The 22460-nt window shown below is 42.7% G+C and overlaps 1 protein-coding gene across 21 annotated transcripts in view; it reads right to left on the reverse strand.

Annotated features, from left to right (window-relative positions):
- RBFOX1 (RNA binding fox-1 homolog 1) overlaps nt 1-22460 on the reverse strand; it is a 1116721-nt gene that overhangs the window by 618634 nt on the left and 475627 nt on the right. The window contains exon 1 of one of the 21 annotated variants that reach the window (XM_088174523.1): nt 14492-14803. The exons of 18 other annotated variants lie outside the window; for them this stretch is intronic. The gene's annotated coding sequence lies outside the window, so the exon portion shown is untranslated. Of the gene's footprint in view, nt 1-14491; nt 14804-22460 lie in introns of those variants that run through there. 2 more of the 21 variants (XM_088174506.1, XM_088174516.1) reach the window with 2 other exon arrangements.

Here is a 22460-nt window from a genome sequence, read left to right on the forward strand (position 1 = left end):
GGGACTGCAGAGGCAGTCAGGGGGAGCAGCTGGGACACCTGGGGTCTGTTCAGCCTGGAGGAGCCTGAGATGGGACCTGACTGTGCCCTCAGCATCCCCACGAGGGGCAGGGAAGGGGCAGCTCCAGTCTCTGCTCTCTGTGACAGGAACAGGACCAGGGAACGGCTGGAGCTGTGCCAGGGCAGGGTCAGGCTGGATTTTGGGAAAGGTTCTTCCCCAGAGGGAGCTGGGCATGGCCCCAAGGCTGCCAGAGCTCCAGGAGTGTTTGCACAATGCTCAGGCACAGGGTGGGATTGTTGGGTGTCTGTGCAGGGCCAGGGGTGGGAGGGGATGACCCTGTGGGTCCCTGCCAGCTCAGGGCACTCTGATTCACAGGGCACAATCGGTGGCTTGTGGCTGCAGTGCCACCCTAGCCGTGCCAGACCCTGAGCCAAAGGTGGCCTGGGGCTGCTGTGACTGCTCAGTGCAGCCCTGGCTGCTGCTGGACAGACAGACAGACAGACAGACAGGAGAACAGCTCTGCAAACAGCCCTGGCTGCTGCTGGACCCATCACAGACAGACAGACAGACAGGAGAACAGCTCTGCAAACAGCCCTGGCTGCTGCTGGACCCATCACAGACAGACAGACAGGCAGGAGAACAGCTCTGCAAACAGCCCTGGCTGCTGCTGGACCCATCACAGACAGAGAGACAGACAGACAGACAGGAGAACAGCTCTGCAAACAGCCCTGGCTGCTGCAGCTGCAGCTCCCTCAGCCTCACAGCTGTGGCCCTGGCAGGGACTGCAGGGCTGGTGGCCACCAGCAGCCCAGACAGGGACTGGCCATGGCCAGACTGCCTGGTGGGAGTGGGGAGAGATGAAATACAAACCACACACCCAGCAGCAAGCAAAGAGGAACCTGCACTGGGCTTGGCACCATGCTGGTAAAACATCCCCCAGCCAGGCAAGTCTATGGCAATAAACCTACTGAGAGGAGGAGGAAAATGCTAGGCTGGAAAAAAGCCAGGCTGGAAAAAAGCATTCCTTCTTGAAGATACAGCTGTGAGGACTGCCATCCCAGCAACTGAGAGCACACAAAGAACTGATGGTCCTCAGGGAGCTTTTGGTACACAAGCAAACGCTCCAAGTACAGTTAAAAAGTTCTCCAGAGCAGCACATGCAGCTCGGCAAGGGGAGCATTGAGGAAACAATCATTCCCATCAGCTGGCACTGCAGCAGGCACTTCCCCACACTGAGCAATGCATCACCCTGCTATTTGTGGCCTACCACTCCATTACTGCTTCTCTATAAAATTACATTGCTGATAAAATTTTATGTGTCAAACATTTTTGTGATTACAGACCAAAAGTCAAAATTTGCATTTAAATAGATGTATTAAAAACTCAGCAGCACAGGTAGAAGAGGGAAACGCTGTTTTAAGGAAATTTAAATAGGGAGCATGAGCATAGAAGGGATTTTTCTTCTTAAATGCTTTGAACAATTTTGGTTTTATTACTGTTCTTGGGTCCAATTCAAAGTCAAGATTGGACCATAGTATCCTGTACCCCTAGACTCATCTCAGGCTGAGCTCAAGAAAATAACTCTCTTTTCATCTTTCCATTGGGAACGACCCCATTTGTTGTAAATAAAGAATATTTTTGTTCACAGTCCAAGCCCACACTTTTGACCAGCTCACAGCCCAAGCCATATTATCCTCCCTTCTCTCAAGTTCTTCACTCCATTTCCTTTGCCTCAGCCACCACAGGCTCAGCTGCAGCCACTGCACTTCTGCCCAGACAGCACGGCCACTTCTGAGAGGGATTTCACAGATATTCTAAACTGGAGGGGACCACAGGGATTTCTGAGTCCAGCTCTTCTGTGCATCACCCATTTACAGCTCAAACCCACGACCTTGGTGGTGTCAGTACCATGGTCTCACCTGCAACCTCAAAATTCACAAGAAATTCTCCCATACAAATGCCTGACATCAACTACCCCCTTGGACTTAAAACATTTTATTCTGCCCCTTTGTATTCTAAAAAGGATTTCTGATGTTAAAGAAATTCTTTTTCTGCCCTCTCCCTAGTATATTTTCTTTCTTCACATTACATACTTTTCATTTTCTGTGTGTTGTTGAGGTTTAACTTTAACCCTTACCTCAAAACACGATTTTCTACTTTCAAAGGGCACCTAAATCTTGGCAATGGTATGCCTGTGCCCTTTATAGTCCAGCTGGGATCACCAACACATGTTCTCGACATAAAAATCATATAAATCAATGCTCTGCAGTGCTTTTTTCCCCTTTTTTTCCTTTCTTGACAGGCTTTCCAACATGATAATGATACAACATGAATTCCATTATTGTTAATGGAAGGAGTTACATTTAACTGTTGTCAGTTTTAGCTCTGCCATGAGTCTATGCCTTCCTAAACGTGCTGGCTTAGGAAGAAACTGCTACAGAATCAAATCAGCTCTTGGAAACACGGATGTAAGCAGAGCACAAAAACATCATAACTAAATTATCATTTTAGGTGTGTGCTTGCTGTCTTCTTCAGACATTCTGTTCTTTCCTACAGAATCATTTCTTTAGCACAGGGAAAATCTGTCTGGGAACAGAAAGTTCAAGTATAAACAGAGATTAAGCATGAGAAGACTTCCTGAAAAATTAATAGCAAAAATTTTCTTCTTCCCAGGCAATCCCTAAATTTCTTCAAGGAACCTTTTTCAGGCAATTTAGAAATACAGTTATAAGCATAAAGAACATCAACAAGCAAGTGCACTTTCCTACGTTGACTCATTCTGGCCTTGCAGACAACAAATGTTACTGGCAGCAAAGTTTTCTCATTCTCCCTCCACAGCACAGAGCTGTTAGCAGAGCATTCCCAGGGGCCTGAGGTAAAATCTGTGTCCAAGACTTTGGCAACATCAGTGCTGCTCAGGAAATCATGGCAGTGCTTCCCTGCCACTGGTGGCTTGCAGACAACCAACAGAAAACCCAGAAGTGAAGGATTAAATTCTCTATAGCAACATTTCTCCCAGCTGCCTGTCAGAGTCAGTATATTCCTCATTTTCATTAAGCATGTTCAGGAAAACCTTGGCCTGCATTTTTATGTAACACATACAATAGGCCCATTTTATAAAATATTGTGAGGTATTTCAATTATATTTTTACAATATAGCACTCAGGGTGTGTGCAGGGTGATTTTTTTAGCTGTCAGATGTTCCCTGGCACTCACAGATTGCTGCCTGCTCTCCTTTTCTTGCAGCCACCAAGCAGCAGCAGTGGGATGTGAGTGGCAGCTGTGAGATCCCAGCCCAGGTGGAGCCCAGTCCCAGCAGGGCTGGTGGCCAGGACAGCCCAGCCTGCTGGGACCAAGCCCAGCAGCAGAGACAGAGGGGCTGGTGGGGCTGCACGAACACCCATGTCCTCCCTCAGTATTTCCCCTTCCTAAACTCATTTCATAACATATTCAATCTTCACAACTGTTTCCTATCCCCCTTTGCTCCATTTTATCCAGGGGTTTGCCTGCCTTTTTTTTTTTTTTTTTTTTTTGCCAGCTGTTGCACACACAGCACTGCTTTCATTAAATTGTCCATTAAAAACCTCATTCTGTAGGATTTCTCCACAAAGGTATCTAAATATCTGACTTCTCTCAATGTTAATGGGATTGAGGCACTACAATAAAATCATGGATCTCAGCTATAATTTTAATATATATAAATGAAAACTTGGGTTTTTATTTTACCCTCACAGGATATATAATTTAGAAGTCATTTAGAGTTTGGGAGTTTCTAATGGACATAAATTCACAAAGTCCACAGAAAATTTAATATCTTTTCAGTGAGCCTCGCAGAGATTTTTTGAAGTTTCCTTTTTCTTGACCATCTAAAATACCCTTTTCTACTTTGTTTTAATAGTATTTCCAAAAGCAATTGATTTAGTGCGTGGCTATATCTTTGAATATACATTAATAAAATGTAACTATTCTTATTTAAGAAACCAGACAAAGAAGTTGTTCATTTGTATCATCCATCTATTGCCTTCCCATTCTCATGTGGCATTCTTTACTAACCTTGTCTATTCTGATTGGGTTTTTTGCATAAATAACAAATATAAAAATATTTAGGGACATATGGGGTTTGGACTTTGCCACCTACACAATGGCACGGGGCATTGAAACAGTCAACACTTGATCTCTGTACCTGATATTCTTTGTGCACACAGGAACAAATTGCAGTTATTGGGTTGTGACCCACAGCAGCTTCCCTGTGGGTGATGGTGTCAGAACATCTCAGCTGCCAGCCCGTGCCACTGGACACTGCCCATACAGGACAGTCTGAGTGCACTGAGAGACTCTGGCCCACTGCAGTTTGGACTGGAAAAACCCTCATCTGGCCCTGGAAATCTGGTATCACCAATCTTCCCAAAGAATTCTGTTGGCTGTGGCAGAGCTCCCTGACCCAGGTGGACCCCACAGCCTCAGAGCCCTCCCTGTGCTCTGCTGGAAAATCCTTTCCCTCCTGTCCCCACTGACCTCACTGTACCATGGGCTGTTCACACAAGACTCTTCTCCCAGATGGTCTTTTTGGAAAGTGACTTAATTTCACATAAAATGCACATTTTGTTTGCTCTGCCCTGTTTAATGTGTTTTCTAGGCAGGGCATTTGAAGGCAGCTCATCCTGAGCCCATCCCCAAGGGCAGCTCAGGGGTGTCACAGCTGCTGCAGGCTCCTGCATCCCACCCATCCCCTCCTGAGCCTGACACTGAGCAACAGGAAACAACAGGGGAACGAGGAGTAGTGGCTGAAATCCCTCCAAGCAGAGGGGCAGAGCCAGGACAATGCAAAATTCCTGTCCCTCCTGCTGAAAGGCACAGGAAGAATCTGTACTGCCATGCATGGAGAACCAGAGGGGTCAGGATCACCTTTGGCAATGATGGTAAGAACAAAACAACCTCAGCATCTCCTTAGTGCAGAGCTTTCCTCCTTCCCTCTCTAAACACCACAGCAAAAAGTGTCCAACAAATAATGGCAACCCAGATCCCTCCAGAGCAGACCAAGGTTCAGACCTGGAGTGTTTCACATGCACTGTCCTGGAATAATTCTCTTTCACAGAGCACCTGCAGATTTATCTGGCCTACAAAAATCCTGTGCTGGTGCCTTGAACAAATAATGAGGTTTTTCCCTGGTATCACAGCCCCTGAACTCTGAAAGGTTTTTCCTCCTCCTTCCCTCCCCAGCTCTCCTGATGTCCCCTCCTCTGGAGAGCAGGGCATTAGTATTCCCTAACTGTGTCTTTGGCAAGGTTTAATCTCCTAGCAATTACCAATAGCAGAGTTTCATTAAAGGTACAGTATGATGAATATTGCAGAGGTGTCACAGGTGTTTGTGGCTCAGTTTTAATCCAGGCACACCCAACAGGGGAGGGGACACCCTGGTGCCTCCTGCCTGTGTCCCTGCAAGGGCAGCTCCTGAGCCAGCACCAGGGACAGACGGACACAGGGACAGACAAACTGCTCTGGGTCTGCTGCCACGGACTCAGAGCCACCAGGGCTCGTCCTGGCACCTGCCAGAGCTTCTGATCAAACTGAGGGCGCTTTAGCACAGCTTCTAATCCTAAATTCCCACGGATTTTAAATGCAAGCCCTACTCAAGCACTAAAGGAATTAAAGAATTTGTGCAATCTGGACAGAAAACAGACTGCACGTTGTGTCTGCACCTAGTTTTGTTACAGCTGTGAAGGCTCAAGGGGGAACATCAGGCTCTAGTCACTGTCCTGATGGGAACAAACTGCTGCAGACCAGTGCTGAAAATGCCAGAGAGAACAGGGAGAGCACAACTCCACAGAAATGCACTGCTGCCACTCACCTGTGAGAAAATCTGATGCCAAGTGGTTCACATCCCAGTTCACACTGCAGTATTTACAGTCGGTTTTAATTACCCATTGCATACCTGGCTTTGTTTCAGCAGGTGCTTTAAATCTGGGATGCCTCAGTCATAATTTGTTCCGTCTCAAACTTTTACCACCACATAAAATGACAATAAAAAGGCACAGGTCCTCCTTGTAGCTGGTGTAAAAGGTGTGACACTCCAAGAGAAATCCTTGCCAACACAAACTCATTTTCCAGGGCCCGAAGAGGACAGCTGAGCTATTACATGCAAGTCAGAGCAGGCAGCACACTCCTGAGATGCTCCTGAGCATTGCACCTCTACCAATCCCTGTGCAAACAAGGATTTTCTGTGCTGGGCACAAGGGCTCCTCCCTGCTGGGTGACCTAACAGCTCAGCCACCAATTTCCCCAGCAATGAGAGCACAGAAACGACATTCCTCTGCTCTTTGTTTGAATTCACTACTTCTGGTGACCAGGAGTAGCATTCAGCATGACAAATAATTTAATGAACTACTAATTCAGAGTTGACCTTCACTGAAAGTACTGTTTAATTACCCAGTGTTTCTGAAGTCAGGCAGAAGAATGTTAAACCATTTCTGAACAGGTGCAGGAGGCACATGTTAATTTTAATAGCAAAGGTCATTACATAGGTATTTCTGCACTTTTTCCTGCCATCTCTCCTGTCAGAGGATTACTTAGGTATGTTTAGGAAGACAAGGAGGAAAAAAATATTTCATGTTCTTTCAGCTCTCCTATCTCCTTTTTTCCTTTTTATTTTTAAAGACCCAATGATGAAAGAGGAAATATATTATCTTGCAAACTGAAGTGGTTAGATTAGATTAGTGCCTACATAGCTAAGAAATACTTGTAGTATGTGTTTTCATACTAATGGTAAAAAAACTTCAAAGCAGAATGAAGACATATTTTCATATAAACCTGAAAAAACCCCACAACAAAAACACTCCACTCGTTGAGGAGGAAAAAGCACTCAGCAAATTAACCCGTGCTTGACAATCAGCAGTGTAAAAATTCTTTGTCTGAAAGCAAGATCAATTTCTTTTTCAGTCTGTGGACATGAGATATGAACCAATAACTTTGCAGAGAAATAAAGATTTCTTGGCCTGTCTAGCTTTATCTTATCAGACTCCAGAAGTGGGCTTCATGTTAGAGACTACTTTAAAAAAAAACCACCTTATTGCCTGAGGAAGTGTGAAAACAGCCTCAAGAAAAAGTCAGCTCTAACAATATCGAGCTTATTCTCTCCCTCTCCTTTTGTTTCATCCTTCAGGCTTTGATGCCTTTCTCACAAGGAGTATTAAAAGTTGCCAAGCCCAGTGAGAACATGAAGAATGTACCAGAAACCACTCCTTACCACCACGTTTTCCCAACGTACCAAATTACATCTCTCCCTTCAAATGTCACTCCATTTGTATAGAAGGCAGGCAATGGGATGTGGGGATCACATTTTCAAGCCTAATAAAAGTGCTGCAACTGTAAAATTCATTTTCTGGTTAAAAAATGTAGTAGGGGATTTATTGTGAAGGCCAGTGAGGTTGGTAGCTGCAGTGGATGGGTTTGTTAGGGTGTGGTGGAGCTGGCTTTGCTAATTTTATTTTTTAAGGTTTTGGGTTTTTTAAACCAGAAATTATCTAGGAAGTGTCAACACTTTATGGAGCATCCCTTAAGAACAGACTGAGCACCTCTATAATCACTGCTCCAAGAATAAATAAAATCAAAGGGGTTTTTCCCTCTTCTTCTGTCCAAAATAGCACACACCAACTTTTATTACCTGCAGCCTACATTCAGAGCAGTAGTTATCCAGGGAATGCTGAAATAGCTCATCTGTCCCTTAGCTTTACACACTGGAGTCTGGTTCCACAAGTAACATCCCATCCTCAGTGACAGAACAGTGCTTCATTAAGAGTCAAGTGCTATTTTTTTACACAGGAGAAAAAAAAAAACACTAAGAAGCAATCAAGAGTATTGGAGTGGTCCTAGAGGATATCAACCAGATAAGGTGTGTTAAACTCATTGAAAATCACGTTGTATTGTTTAACTGGCTGTCCCTTCCACACTGAGCAAATCCAGCTAGATGCCAGGCTGGAGGGAATTTCATGCCTTGCTGTTACAGAAAGGTTTCTGGCACCAGTACAAACAGTGATGCCAGAGAAACAAACCACTTGTCTCATGAAGTGTCTCAAATAAAGCTTTCCCTGTTGTTGGCCTGGGCAGGAGAATCCTTCTGGCACTCTGCTTTTGAAACCTTGGCTATTGTGCACTGGCTGCTGGCAATAGATTGTTGATTTTAAAAGCAAACTTAAGTTGATATCAGCGTTGCCAATCAATTTCCTAGTCCATGACTGACTGTGTAAAATCAAGATTTCAAGGTCATTTTTTCTTTTGAAGGAGTGGGAAGGAGGGTGCATGCTGTGGGAGCTGCCAAGGCAGTGTTTTGGACAGAGAGTCACCCAGGCAGCAGGGCTGCCCTTCCCAGGGCTCTCCTCTCCTCCCAGGTGTTGGTCACAGTGGTCCCACAGATGCCCAGTTAGGGCCAGTTAATGCAAACAAAACCAACTCCACAAAACCCAATTCATTTCCAGCCAGAGAAGCTGCCTGATCCAGCCAATAGTAAAAACAATATTATTTTTATATCCATGCCTATTCCAGGATTTGATTACCAAGACTATTGCTGAAGCTCCTGTAGAACATACTGGGAGATTCTGGATGCTTTAGATCCAGGCTCCACAGTGAAGAATGTTTTTTTTTTAAGCTGTGATATTACTGCTCTGAAACAACCAATGGCTCAATAATTTCAAAGATCCTTTTGAGGGTATTTTATCTTTTGGTGTGCAGGCATTCAGCTATTAGCAAGAGCAACATTTTGATTCAAGTCATTCTTAGGTCATGGCAATTAATAGGTACATTCTGTTCTACAGTACTAAAATTGCCCAAAAATCCCCATATTTCAATAAATCAGGTGACTATAAATCATCTTTTTACTGAAACAAACATGAGATAATGGGAAAATAATTGACCACACTCTTTCCTAGGCAGGCCCAGATTATTAGTGGTTATGTTAAATATAGAAATTCACATCCAAGCCACTAATGCATGCTTAAAATGCATCAATAATTGAGTAATTCTTAAATTCAACCTGGGAAATCACCTTTTACAGATAATGTATAGCACAGAACTGTTAGACCATAAGCCATCAAGTGTGAAAAAGATGGAAATATGGCCAACTCTGCCTTTTGTGCCCATCAGCATAACTCAGCATGTCTGAGAGCTCACAGTGCCCAGCCAGTTGTGAGAGGTCCCTGCAGCACAGCAGCCTCTGCCTGCACAGCTCTGACCTCCCCTTTGGAGGGTGTGACACTGCAGAAACTGCTGGCATCAGCAGTTTGGAAATGCTACACCCTGGCACAAAACCCAGCCATACCAGGAGCAGGCAGCATTTTGTGACACCTGAATTTCCACCGAGTACCTCTGTGCTAAAGGAAAATAGGAGAAGGCAAAGCACTCTGTGTGTGTCTCACACGTAGAGGCACTAATAGCTCACTCCCACCATGGTGCCTGGGCTCCTATAGTTTTATCATTAAAGATTTTGGTCAGTCAACTGTGGTGGTAATTATCACATAAATTAACTGAGAGACAGGACCAGAACCTAAGACCAAAAAAAAAAAAAAAAAAAAAAGAAAGGAAAAAAAAATCTCATCTCCAGCAACAAAGTACAGGACTTCATTCTTCTTTTGCCAGTAATATTTTCAAACCTAACACCAGTGATGACCCAAGTTTTATTTCTGGAATATTGCTTAGGTTACAGAAAGAAAGTCTATTAGTGAGTGCATTTACCCCCTGGTATCCAGCTTTTATCTGCTGACCTGTCAGAGTAAAACAATTTTGAAGATGTATTTTCAGATACAGGTGATTAGCACAGCAAGGAAAGCAGCAGAGTGAAAATTCTTTTTCAGAGAAGTGTTACTGCCAAGGAGTGTAGGTAGGAAGAAGGAAAAGCAAAGAACGAATCAGTTTGGATACACTGGGCTACAGTGATCACATTGTTTTGGGTTGTGGGGATTTTTTGTTTGCAGTTGGTTGGGTTCTTTTAGATAAGGTTATTCTGTCTTAAAATAGTTCATATCCTGCTCAGTTCTGCATGGGAATGTTATCTTTTCAATACATTCAGCTGACAATGCAAATTTCTAAGAGAATCCTAAACCTTGTCTTTAGACAAGTGCATAAATAAGGGCACCTTGAGATTTCACTACTCCATTCCATCGCTCCAAGATAGGTTCAAATTTTATTTCTGCTGTCCTTGATAAAGGAGGGCTAATTTATTTTTTTACTTTTTTAAGATCTCCAACAGAGAAAACCTCTCCCTGGCACTAAATGATGTTTGCTATTAGGAGGTTTGTCATGCATTTGTTGTCTGGTTTAGGATTCTGTTCATTTAAATTCCAAGTTCATCCTTCACACAAGGAAAAGAAAAATTCCCTAACTGTTGTGGCACAGATGTTATCTACATGTATCAACACAGAGGAGTCTGAAATGATGCTTGGAGATCACACTGGGCAGTTGCTGATAGAAATGAAAGGGCATGACTCCTAGCTAATTTAATTATGTCAATCACTACTCCCTGTAAAGTAATATTCTCTCCTTTTCTCTTCTTGCATCTCTGCTCAAGTGTTTAATGATGCTGCAGGAAGAGGCTGAGAGCTGAAGAAGTTACATGAACCTCTAACCCTGGCCCTGTTGCATAATGAACCCCCAGGCTGCTGAGGAAGGACAGGACCTGTGGACAGCAAGCAGGGAGCCCTGGGGCTGCCCAGGACAGTGTCCAGCCAGCTCTGGCACAGCCCCAGGAGGTCAGAACTTGCCCAGGTAACCAGAGCTCAGTGCCCAGCCAGCCTGACAGTGGGGAATGTGTCCTGAGCAGAGGGAGCCCCCAGTGCCCAGAGCCCCTTGCTCTGTGACCAGGCACTGCTGAAAGCTCCTGGCACCCTGTCCCCAGGCACATTGGGCAGGGTCCCCCTGAGCCCCCTCCTCTCCAGGGCAAGCAGTGCCACATGCCCCTGGCACTGGGGAGGCCAGACTGGCCCCAGCAGCCCAGGGCCGAGCTGCCAGGAGGACACAAGGAGCCAGAAGCCTCCTGCAGCAGCCCAGCACACCATTGCCTTGCCTGCCAGGAAGGCACACTGCTGCCTCTTTTCACATGCTAATAGACAGCTTGGCTTTCACTTGCTCACCAATATCACTGATTGCTTTTCACTGCATTTGTGGTCCCTCCTTAAGCCCACCATCCTCAGCTGCATTTTCTTGTTAGTTTTACAGAAGACACCATCCCACACTGTGAGGGTGGGCAGGCCCTGGCACAGGGTGCCCAGAGCAGCTGTGGCTGCCCCTGGATCCCTGGCAGTGCCCAAGGCCAGGCTGGACACTGGGACAGTGGAAGTGTCCTTGCCCATGGCAGGGGTGGGAGCTCTCAGTCTCTTCCAACCCAAACACTTCTGTGATTCTGTAATTGCTATAAATCATAATTCTAGTAACACAACCAGAGCTGATTTAAAGCCAGTTCTTCCCTGTAAGTGACTGCTTCCTCAACACCCTCCCTGAAGCACTGGACAGTCACAGAGGGAGGTCTGTAACTACCATTGACAGATTTGGGACCTGTGGTGGGGCCCCTCTTCTATTTTTACATGCAAGCCTCCATACTGTTGCTGAATCAAAGTCCTTTAAGGATTAATAAACAACAAAACATAGGTTTGGAAGTTATAGAATGAAAATAAATTGTCATTGTCTCCATATCATCACAGAATGATGATACTTGGAGATGTCCTATTACAGAATTCTAGGTAACAAGAAGAAAACTAATTGCAAATTCTACTGTTCTCTTCCAGGCAATGGAATTCTTAAATGTCTTCCAAATGCAAAAAAAAAAAAAAAAAAAAAAAATTTTTCTTTTTGATTTTGCTTCCTTCCTGCCCACAGCACCACAGAGATATTCCCTGACAAAAAGACTGGATAAGCCAAGGATATTGGATGGGATATGAAATAAACCCAAGACATTTAGGAAAACTTGGTGGGCAAAGAAAGCACCACACAAAACCCCACACATAAATCAGACCTCCAAAATTTTTAAAACCAGCAGCAGCCAAAGAGCTGAGATTGACAAATTAATCCAAGTTTGAATGTAACTTCCCATTATCAATTACCAGTTTTTCTGAGGCTGCTTTCTGTTCTGTCAGTCTCCTGTCCAACAGCCCTGTGCCAGACTGGGAGGTGGGGGAAGTCAGTGGGAGATTATTTTTCTGCTCTACACACAGCAAGAATGGCTGGTGAGGAACATGCAGATGTTACAATGCTTGTCTCACAGGCTGCTGCAAGGATATCGTGCCATTAACTAAACAAAGAAAAACCTGAAATTAAAAAACAGAAAAACCTGGAAAGGAAAATTCTGTCTCAAGACACATTTTAGTTATTACAAGCTTAGCCCACTGCCTTGCAGATGGGTTTGTTGCAGGCTCCCTTCACATGAACATCCCTAACAGAACCAGGACCAGGGATAATCATGAAAACGATATCACAGGATAATCATGAAAATTATATCACAGGATAATCATGAAAATGATATCACATAAATACTGAAAACCCCAGGGAAAAGCAGTGTCTGTCTGGGTGAAGGCTCTTTCTGGAATGTGTTTGCTGACATCCCACACCCCCCATGCAGGGGAAGTGTGAGTGACTCTTCAAACTGTAGATGTGCAAGAATAACCCCCCAAGAACCAGGATTTACTGAGGACTTGCACAAAGCTTCATGTGGTGCCTATTTATGCCCCACTGGCTCCGATCATTATGACTAAAAAAAATATTTTTTGTACTAAAGGATAGAGGAATCACTTGAAATATGAAAATGTGTTTTATAGGCTCATTGTGTACAGGGCATTTGCACACTGAGAATCTCGAGTAGCACTTTAGAGAGAGTTCTCAGACAGCTGATGTACTTTACCCTGGAGTACTTCTACCATTGGTTTGATATATTTGTTTATGCATTTTATAAAAACTCTTAGTTCAATAAATGCTGCAAGATCAAATAGCATGTTTTTGAATTATGCAAAATTCTATTATACATATTGTAAATAAACGGCATGAAACATTAATCAGCTTCAGGATGGTTTCATAAGGACTCTGTGCAGTGCTTTCTGTGTTTTGAGCATTACAATTTTGTTGTAGGTTAAACTTTTGCAGACAGGGAAGGATACTTTGGTATCAATACACATGAATCTCTCAAGTGAAATACCATTTAATTTACCTTTTATGCCAAAGCATGAGCAACACAAAGCCACTGAAATGAGAAACAAAGTGCAAATCACCACGTCATAAACAGCTCAGTATGTTTAACACCATCGAATTGTTAACACTAGACCTGAGAAAGTCTTGATGTTATTGGCATTTTAATTCTTCTCTGATGTCACTGCAACAGAAACTCTCCTGGCTCAACAACTGATCCTTTGCCCTCATTAAAAACAAACCAAAACTGCAGCCTGTGAGCACCTGTTGGCAACTAAAGGTGGAGAGCACGGGGCTTTTCTGCTTGGAACACATTTAGCACTTTGCTTATGAAAAAGTCTGATTGGACTACGTGAGTTTCAGAAAGAGCAGAAAATTCAGTTTAAAAAAATCCTTAGATAATAACCCAAGAAGCATGGGAAAATAATGGGAAACTCACACCACATACATCTTGTGCTCTAAATAAAATACAGGATGAATTCCTGTATGGGTGGCAAACACTGACAGGAGATGATTTTGAACTGAGAATTAACATGAGAGTTATGGCACCGAGGAGAAACCTTCAGTCAAACTGCAGAAAGCTTTGTTTCTGTTTGGGGCTTTTTTTTTGGTCTCTTTTTGAACATTCAGAGCAAAGGACTCCCCTTTACCCCTGCTCAGAGGATCTTCCAGTATGAAATCGCTTCAAATAGAACCAGGATGAAATTGCATAAAATCCTGCAGATATCACAAATCATACAATCCACAACGAAATAGCAAAGTGAATTTATTAGCAAACTGGGAAGTCACAGACACTAAAAGAAAATTTAATTCTAAAATTTCCTCTTCTTTTATACAAGACAGGCTTCCTGCTATCAGAAAGAAGTCTTTTCTCTAGTTTTACATCGATATCAACAAAAAACCTCAATGACAACCCAAAACAAAAGCAAAACAACTGCTTTTTTCCTTATTTTAAGAGCTAATGGGTGAAAAATGATGCAAGAAGACAGATTTCTGCATACAACTATGAGGAGATGCCTGTAACCCTTCTTTTCTTCTGACAGACAGACTTTATTACAAGCACATCTAACCTCAGAAAAAAAAGGTTGTAAATATCACTTTTACATTATTATATTTTCTATATTTATGCAAGTATTTTAGCTATAAAAAGGAAATTATTTTAATCAAGGGATTAATGAGAAAACTTGACATTCAAATTAGCTGTTATTCAACTACAATTGACAAGCATTTTTCAGGAAGTGAATTTCGTTTCCTTCTCTCTCTCCTCCAGCCCCCCCCTCTCTTTTTTTTTCCCCTTCCCCCAACTAACTCATAATAGGAAGAGTTATTTTACCTTATGGGCTCGGATTTCTAGTCCAGGTTGTTCCACTAAAGGGCAGCAGAGCAGCCAAATCCCAGTTTGCTGGTGCTGCTGAGCCCAGGCAGCCCATCTGTGGGTAATTTCAGCTCTCACAGATGCACCAATAACCACTGGCAAAGCTGATCTAGCACAGGCTCAGGGTTCACTGCAGACAGATGTTCTGGCAAAGCAGAAGAGTTAAAATTTTCAACAAACTAAAATCCAATTTAAAATATCACCATTATCCACTCGGGGAGCAGTGCTTTGCCCTTCAATGTACTTGGAAGAGTGAGAAATTGCATTCTGAGTGTTTTTCTACAATAAATCCTCGCATTTCTCCAGTTTCCCTCCCTGCTCCTGTGAGTCACTCCCTTGCTATCCCACCTCACTTATTTCTTTGGTTAGTTGCTTGCTAACTGCAGCTTATTTGCACTTAAAATAGTCATTATCTTCCAGCACATCTAAATAATTAGGCTAATGACAGCAGGTTTATTTCTGTTGATTCAATAATGCATCACAGATAATATCACCATCCCAAGTCTGCTCATTTAGGAGTCATTAATAAGGCCTTCCACCAAATGGCAGAGTTGGCTGGCACGCTGCATTCAAACAGAATAATGAGGTTGCAGTTAGCTTTGTTTCATTTGCTCCTGAATTCTTATGTAAATGGGTTGTTCCTCCAGTGTTTCTCCATTGTATAAACACCCAAATTTACTCCAAAAATGAATGAAAAGCTGCCTTCTCTGTGTTCAGCTGAACTTAGGAATGCTGGAAAAATGCAGCAAATAAATACTGTGGCCTGTACCATACTCTCATATTAATGATATTTATTATTGATCATATTATTATATTAATTATATCCACAAAACAGTGTCAGCCTAGTCCAGGTCATAACTACTCTGGGCAGCAGAAGATAGAAAAGGTTGATTAATGCTGGAGATTAAAAAGAAAAGCCCATCCCCACACAGATACCAAACTGACCAGTCCTTGACCTTTGGCTGAGAAAACACTTAAATGATAAGATCATTAAAAACACACATTCAAATAACAAGGGTCGTCTGATTATAATATATTTTAATGTTCTTTCCAGTCTTGGACTTATAATTGAAGCCATGCAACTATCCTTGGAGGCTGCAGGACCACAGAAGGGGATCTACTGAACATGCCAGGTTTGTTCCTTGGGGCACATGAACTGCCAGCAACAAGAAACACTCTTGGTGTGAAAACATTTCCCTTCCCACCAGCACTGCCTGGGAAAGCAGCTGCATTACACCATCACTGGTAGTTGCTTAGTATAAAATACGGATTTTTTTTTTCCATTAATCCAAAAAAGAAGAAAAAAAAAATAAGAGGATTGGGTAGCTAAGTGTCAAAGCTGAGTGAATCTGCATCCCACATTACAGGACTCTGAGATGAGGTCTACCTGAAAGCCAAGGCACTGATTTTCTCCCTAAACAGATCAATAAAACGTTTTGGAATCTAAAATAGTGTGATCCGATTCAATTCAGTACAAAATGGCTTTCAAGAAAACTATGGCTACTTTAAAGATTTAAACAGTATTCTTTCATCATAATTCAACAAGTACATCTTAAAAGCCACTGGATATCACAAATGCTGATTCCTGTCTTGAAATTTCCCATTATGTATTTATAGATGCACAATTTCTGTACACAAAAATAACGTAACCAAGAGCCACACACCAGGTTCATAAATGCATTTCTAATGCCATACACCAGAGGAGCTATTGCAACTGGATTGCATCAGTTAAAATCCTCTGTGCAACAACAACCACCTTTAGGTGATTTTGAAAGAATACAAGCACCAGTGTTGCCCACAGTAACCTGCATATAAGGTTATAAGAGGGATATCCTGCATTTTGTTGTGTAAGAAATACCATACACTAATTCAGACAATTCCTCCTCACTTGCAATTGTATTTTTGCATCTGAACTATCCAGTGGAAAAGCTGTTGAATAGCACAAAAAGAGCCAGGCTTTTCATGAGTCATTGAGTCCATGATCCCTGCCTTGTGAGTCATATCATTAGAACATCAATATTCCAATCAATATCAATCATCATTCCAACCTATGCTTTTCTCCTCTTTCACTCATCTGTCAATCCTTCCTTTCCCAAGGGAAAGGGCTGTGCCATGTGTGTCCCCTCCACCCCTCTGACCATTCCTTCCTCCTTCCCCTCACCACACCTCTGGGACACAGGGTAACCAAACTTTGTGCACAGCAGCACATGGAAAACCTCTGCCACTCCAGCAGAGACAGGCCTGCATTTTCTGTGTTCAATGTCTTCTCTTAACATTGCTAAATATTCAATTTGCTTTTTCTGACAGCTGTCAAGTATTGAACTAATGCTGCTGAGAACTCCATCTGATGTTTCCAAAAAAACACTTCTGAGCAATAATAGTCATGCACGCCTTCATCAAGGAAAGATTTCCATCTATTATGAAATTTTCAAAGTGAGTTTTATTCTGGCACTTAATCCTTCAGCTTTCTGCACTTTCCAGTCAGTTTTAGTTCTGCCTGCTTGGAACAATCCTGCCTCAACAGAAATGTGTCATTATTTTGTCCCTTTTACAAACTGAACACTATAGATTCCCTTGGACTTCCCTCCATCAATTCCCTTCACTGTAAAAAATCACCATTTATTCATCCCAGTGCAATACTGCCAGGTCCAGTGGATTCATTGCACTTCAGCCTCCTGGTTCATGGATCTCCCTAAAATCTGCCCATCACTTCTCCTCCCTGTGCTGAATGCAGATCCTAATTTCCAGTCTCCACTACCAAAGTGTGTCTAAGGCTGCTGTTGTCTTTTGGGTCTGGCTGCATTTTCCCCCTGCCCTCCTTGCCTTTCCAGTGAATCCCACTCCTCTTTCCTCAGCAAAACCTCTATCTGCTACCTGCACCATGTGTCCTGTTTTCAGCAATGACTCTATCTGCCACAGACAGGACTGGGAGAGGAGACCTTGATTCCATCCTGTGTGATTTCTTGAATAACTGTGGCATCAAGTGGGTTTTGCCTTCCAGTCCAACCTTTTTGCAGGTGTTCCATTGATCCTGCAGTTCAAGGAGCTAATCCACCCCCCTAAAGAACAGATCTTTGTATGAAAAACCTTCCCAGCTTTCCTGCAGACAACATTAGTCCTTGGAATTTTGGAACTGGGCTTATTTTCAGGCTATAATATTCTCAAGTGGCCTTTCCATACATTTTAGGGCTTTTTTTTTTCTTTTCCCATCCTGCACTATGAGCAATGAAAGAATTATGTTGCTTTTCTCCTTTCTGTTCCTTCAGCATTGAACCCAGAGAGCTCATAAAGGAAGGGACAAAACCTCCCCCTGGAATGCAGCATGAATCCATGCAGGACTTCAGTGCCAGCTCTGAGGGAAGCAGGAGAAACATCCCACAAGGAGAGGTGGGATGGAAAAGAAAGAAGAGGAGTGTGCCTGGGACAGGCTGATGGAATCTCCAGAGGGTGCAAACAAAACAGTGCTTGGGATCATTTCCCCACTTGGAACAAGAGAAAAGGGCTCCCAAGAAACCACAGAGGCAGTGCTTGGGTACCAGGAAGGAGCATTAGTGAGGGGCATGTTTATAAGGAGCTGCACCTGGGACCAGTGTTCTCAAAGAAATAGCTTATTGACATCTGGAGACAGAGCCACAGCCAATTTAAATATGGGCCATTTTCTTTAAGAATATGAATCATGAAAAAGTTGTCTCCTATTATATCCAAGTGTCTTTCAGGGAAAACTAGATGGTGATACAAGTACCCTTAAACCTACAGAGGATCAGTCTATTGCATTTAACTGCACATCAGTTGGTACAAAATATTTTTAGCATTTCACCAAGTGAACTTTAGAGCTGCTTTAAAAGTACTCTCTGAAGATTGTTACTGCTCTCTCCCTCTGGTACCCAGCAAAAGCTCAAGAAAAACCCAACTCTAGTGTTATTCATCAAGTTGTGCAAATGCAGGTTTCCTGTGGTAGTTGAACATGCAGTCTAAATGAGTAATTTTTATCCACAGCTTAGCAAGCACAGAGTGTGCTGTTCTGAACATACCTGGAGCTTGTAAATGAACACATTCCTTAAATAAACATTCCTGAGTCAGTAATAGGAACTTGTATTGAGGTGCCATAAAATCACTTGTGTACTCTCTGCTTTCATTAGTGTTAGTGCTTTTATTGTCTTATTAGCTCTCATCAGAGTTTTATTTCTCTGGGTGAGTGTAATTTGAAGCCTAATGATACAGGTATTCAGAATTTCTGCCTTGAAAGACAAAGACACCTCCATGAAGCTGATTCTGCCCCAATCCATGCAGCTCCTTTTGTCAGATTATTCAACTGTTTTAGCAGAACTGATCCCCTCAAAGTGTGATCAGAGCACACAAGGGAGTAGAGCCCAGACCCAGAGATGGGACTTCCTCCACTTCACTTTCCCCTCTACCTTCAGGTTGAATCCTCTGCAAATCTTGCTATTTACATGAGATTTTTCAGTAATTCATTAATTTTTGCTGCTAGGTTTCATCCATGATGCTCCTGTCTCCTGCATGCTTTTCTTTACAGCTCCCTGTTGTATTACCAGTGACCGAGGTACAAAAAAAGGTTTGCCAGACAAAAGAAGGCCTGTTGCCTGCAGGAAAAGGCTTGGAACCAGCAAATACAAATATTTGGAAACCATAACTCATGCTGAAACTTTCTTTTGGGTTTCAAGGAATCTGAGTGGCAAAGCAATTGATTTGTTCTTCAATATCCTAACCTGGCTTACACAAAAGATAGAAAACCGTCTTAAATTATTTTGTCTCTACAATTTCTATTACTTGTAGGCTGTGTGGATCTCAAAATCAATAGCACACAACATCTTGGTCTTGATAAAAACATAATTTGTGAAGGATTTCAGATCAATCTTTTTTCTCAGTATAGGCCCAATATATATATATGTATTTTATAACAGTGTCATTTAGCTGTGCAAACTATCCTTCAAGATAAGTGAAAAAACACCATTAAAACTCTCAAACAAACAAAACCACCCTGCCAGTGCTTCTCTTCTCTTTTCTAGGTGTGCTCATAAGACAGTTCCTCTGGAGTGTAGATAAGGAAAGCAGAAACTTCAGTGAAGAAAGCCAGTTTTATAGGGTGTGGCAGAGATGGGGTTAATTTTCATCACAGGATCCCATGTGGGGCTGAATTCTGGATTTGTGACTAAACCAGTGCTGATAATTCTGTTATTGCTATGGCTGAGCAGCATAGCATTGGGGTTTTCTGGGTTTTTTTATTTTTTTCTCTTCTTTTTCCTCTCTCTCCCTCCTCAACCAGTGAGCTGGGGCTGCACAAGAATTTAGGAGAGGATACAGCCCTCCCTGTGCATGCACAGACAAGAACTCTGTTCTTGGACCCATCTACCCAAATTGGCCCTGATTAGTGTGCAATGGTTTTTGGTAGGGCACAGACAAACTGCTCTGGTTAATGCATTAACAAATGTAAACCTATTTCAATAGTTACCTGCTGGGTGAGAAATCCCAAATTGCTAAACCCCAGTGGTAAGTTCTAGAATGCTCCACAGTCAGAAGCAGTTCTGGGAGGTACATCTCAGTTTCTGATATTAAACAATCCTGAGAGTAAATGCTGCCAAATACAAATCTACTTTGCCAAACTCACGTTGTTTCACCTATTTAAATTTCTTAAACCATGAAGCATGAGGAAAAACTTTTCATTTTACATCAACAGATTTTTTTACTCACTGGAGGTCTCCTTCCTCTCTGGAGATGCATTTTCCAACTGACAATCCATATTCAAAATTTAAAGACCTACCAGTTATATGATTTCCAGCACCTAACATCTTGCAGGAGCAGTAAAAATTCCCACAGAGAATGTTGTTTATTGGTTTTGCCTGTGTTACACAGGAATTACACCACAACACAGACCTGTGAACTCAGTAACTAACCTCAAATGTAATGGTGGGACAAAAAGGAAATAAACTTTTCCCCACCTCTAAATTCTTGTAATCCAATGCTCTTGTTCACTGCCCCACTGGAACAGGACCAGGCTGTTCCCAGGGGTGCTCAGCAGGACCTCAGATCAGGGCACAAAGAGACACCTGTGGTGGCATTAGCTGGGCTCTGAGTGCTCTGTGTGCAGGGACAGTGATTGCCACTGACCACTCCTTTACCTGAGTGACCACTCCTTTACCTGAGTGACCAATCCTTTACCTGAGTGACCACACCTTTACTTTTATCCTGAGTGACCACTCCTTCACCTGAGTGCACTGCTGAGGTTCAGGCTCTCCCTGTCCTTGGCCAGCCCTACCTGCCCCAGCCACGCCCAAGCTGCAGCTGCAGCCAGGATGGAGCAGCACTCAGTGTGGCAGCAGCACTCAGTGTGGCAGCAGCAGTGTCTCCTCCAGCAGCACACCCCAAACCTCAGAGCAGCCAGGCCAGGTTTGAAATTTGCTGTACTCAACTGCCCAAGTGCCTGCCGTGGCTGTACCTCCACTCTGCATAACCACAAAAAGTTTCAGAAGTCTGTAAGCTCTTCAAAGAAAAGGGGATCAAGAGTATATCTTCATTAAAGGATGGAGACACCCTTGACATGACCCAGATCATCACCAGGAATGTCATATTTCAATTAGCTTGGCCTGTGCTGATAGGACTTTGCATATCACACACTTTCCATACACATTTAATAACTGCAGGATTTTCTTAAGAAAAAATTTCAAATTTTTATGAGACAGGAAGGAGCATGAAATTATAAGGTCTTTTTCACTGTTAAATGAAAAAATCATTAACAATAAAAGTTTCTGGATTAGAGGCAGGGCAGAGGAAAGATGGCCCAAGAACATAAGCAATGCTTTGGGATTTGAGAAACATGAATTCAAATCCTAGCTCTGCTATAGTTCTTCTCCTGGCACATCACTCAGGCTGCTCAATTTTCTGCCTTCTCCTTCTGTAATAAAGAGATAATAGCACATACTAATCTCCCAGGAATATTGGGACTTGATATCTCTTAAATGCCATGGAGCTGTGGAAATGAACTCGATCAAAACCCCCTTAATGCTGCAATCTGGAGAATATCCAGAGTGCAAACAATTGCCAGTGGAAGTGTTTTGGGTGTTTACATGCATGTGGAAACTTTCATAAAGCCTGAATAAGAAAATGTCTGCCCTGTGATGTTTATGAAGGAAGTATCTCAGTGGTGTCAGCAAACAGGCTGCAATGTACAGTAAATTCACAGGCTCAGGCCAGCCTATATTTAACCCCTAAGGCTTGTACTGGGTTAACTCAAAACACCACTTGGAAAGATGGAGAACTTAGAAAGTTCACAGAAGAATCCATCAGAAAGAAATGGGGGCTGAATTCTTAGAAAAATAAGAAATTAGGAAATTGTAACAATATTTCTTTATATGTATATTTGTGCACAGCCAAGGGAAAGTTACAATGCTAATTTTAGTTACAGTTATAATTTGGAATAACCTACAATGATATTTAAAAAAACAAAAAACCCTCTTGTTTTCAAGATGTCCTATTCGATTTCAGAGCCTCATGCTCCTGAACCTGCTTTGAGAGAGTAACTTGAGCTGCCCAAATAAATACAGGAATCACCTGCAGCAGTGATAAAGCACGATTTAACAAGGACAGGGTTTTCCTTTACTTCTGCAGGGAGATCATGGTTCCAGTGAACTGAGCAGCAGAACCACCTGTAAATCACAAGCAGGCCACTGATGCTCTGGTCTGTAGCCCTTTCACCATTCAGGAAATGACAAATTATAGCAATGGTTTAACTGTATAAATACAAATATAAATAACTCCTATAAACCTGCTCCCACCTAGCTGCTCTTTTGCCCAAGATATTGGTGATTTTACTCATACAAACTTTGCATTAATGATGGCAAGAAAAAACCCCTGTGGGAAATGAAACCTTGGAACATGAGGACTTACAAAACCCCAAGCCCACCAAATTAAA

Source organism: Sturnus vulgaris, chromosome 16 (genome assembly GCF_052056855.1).
Source record: "Sturnus vulgaris isolate bStuVul1 chromosome 16, bStuVul1.hap1, whole genome shotgun sequence".
In the NCBI taxonomy this organism is placed as follows: domain Eukaryota; kingdom Metazoa; phylum Chordata; class Aves; order Passeriformes; family Sturnidae; genus Sturnus; species Sturnus vulgaris.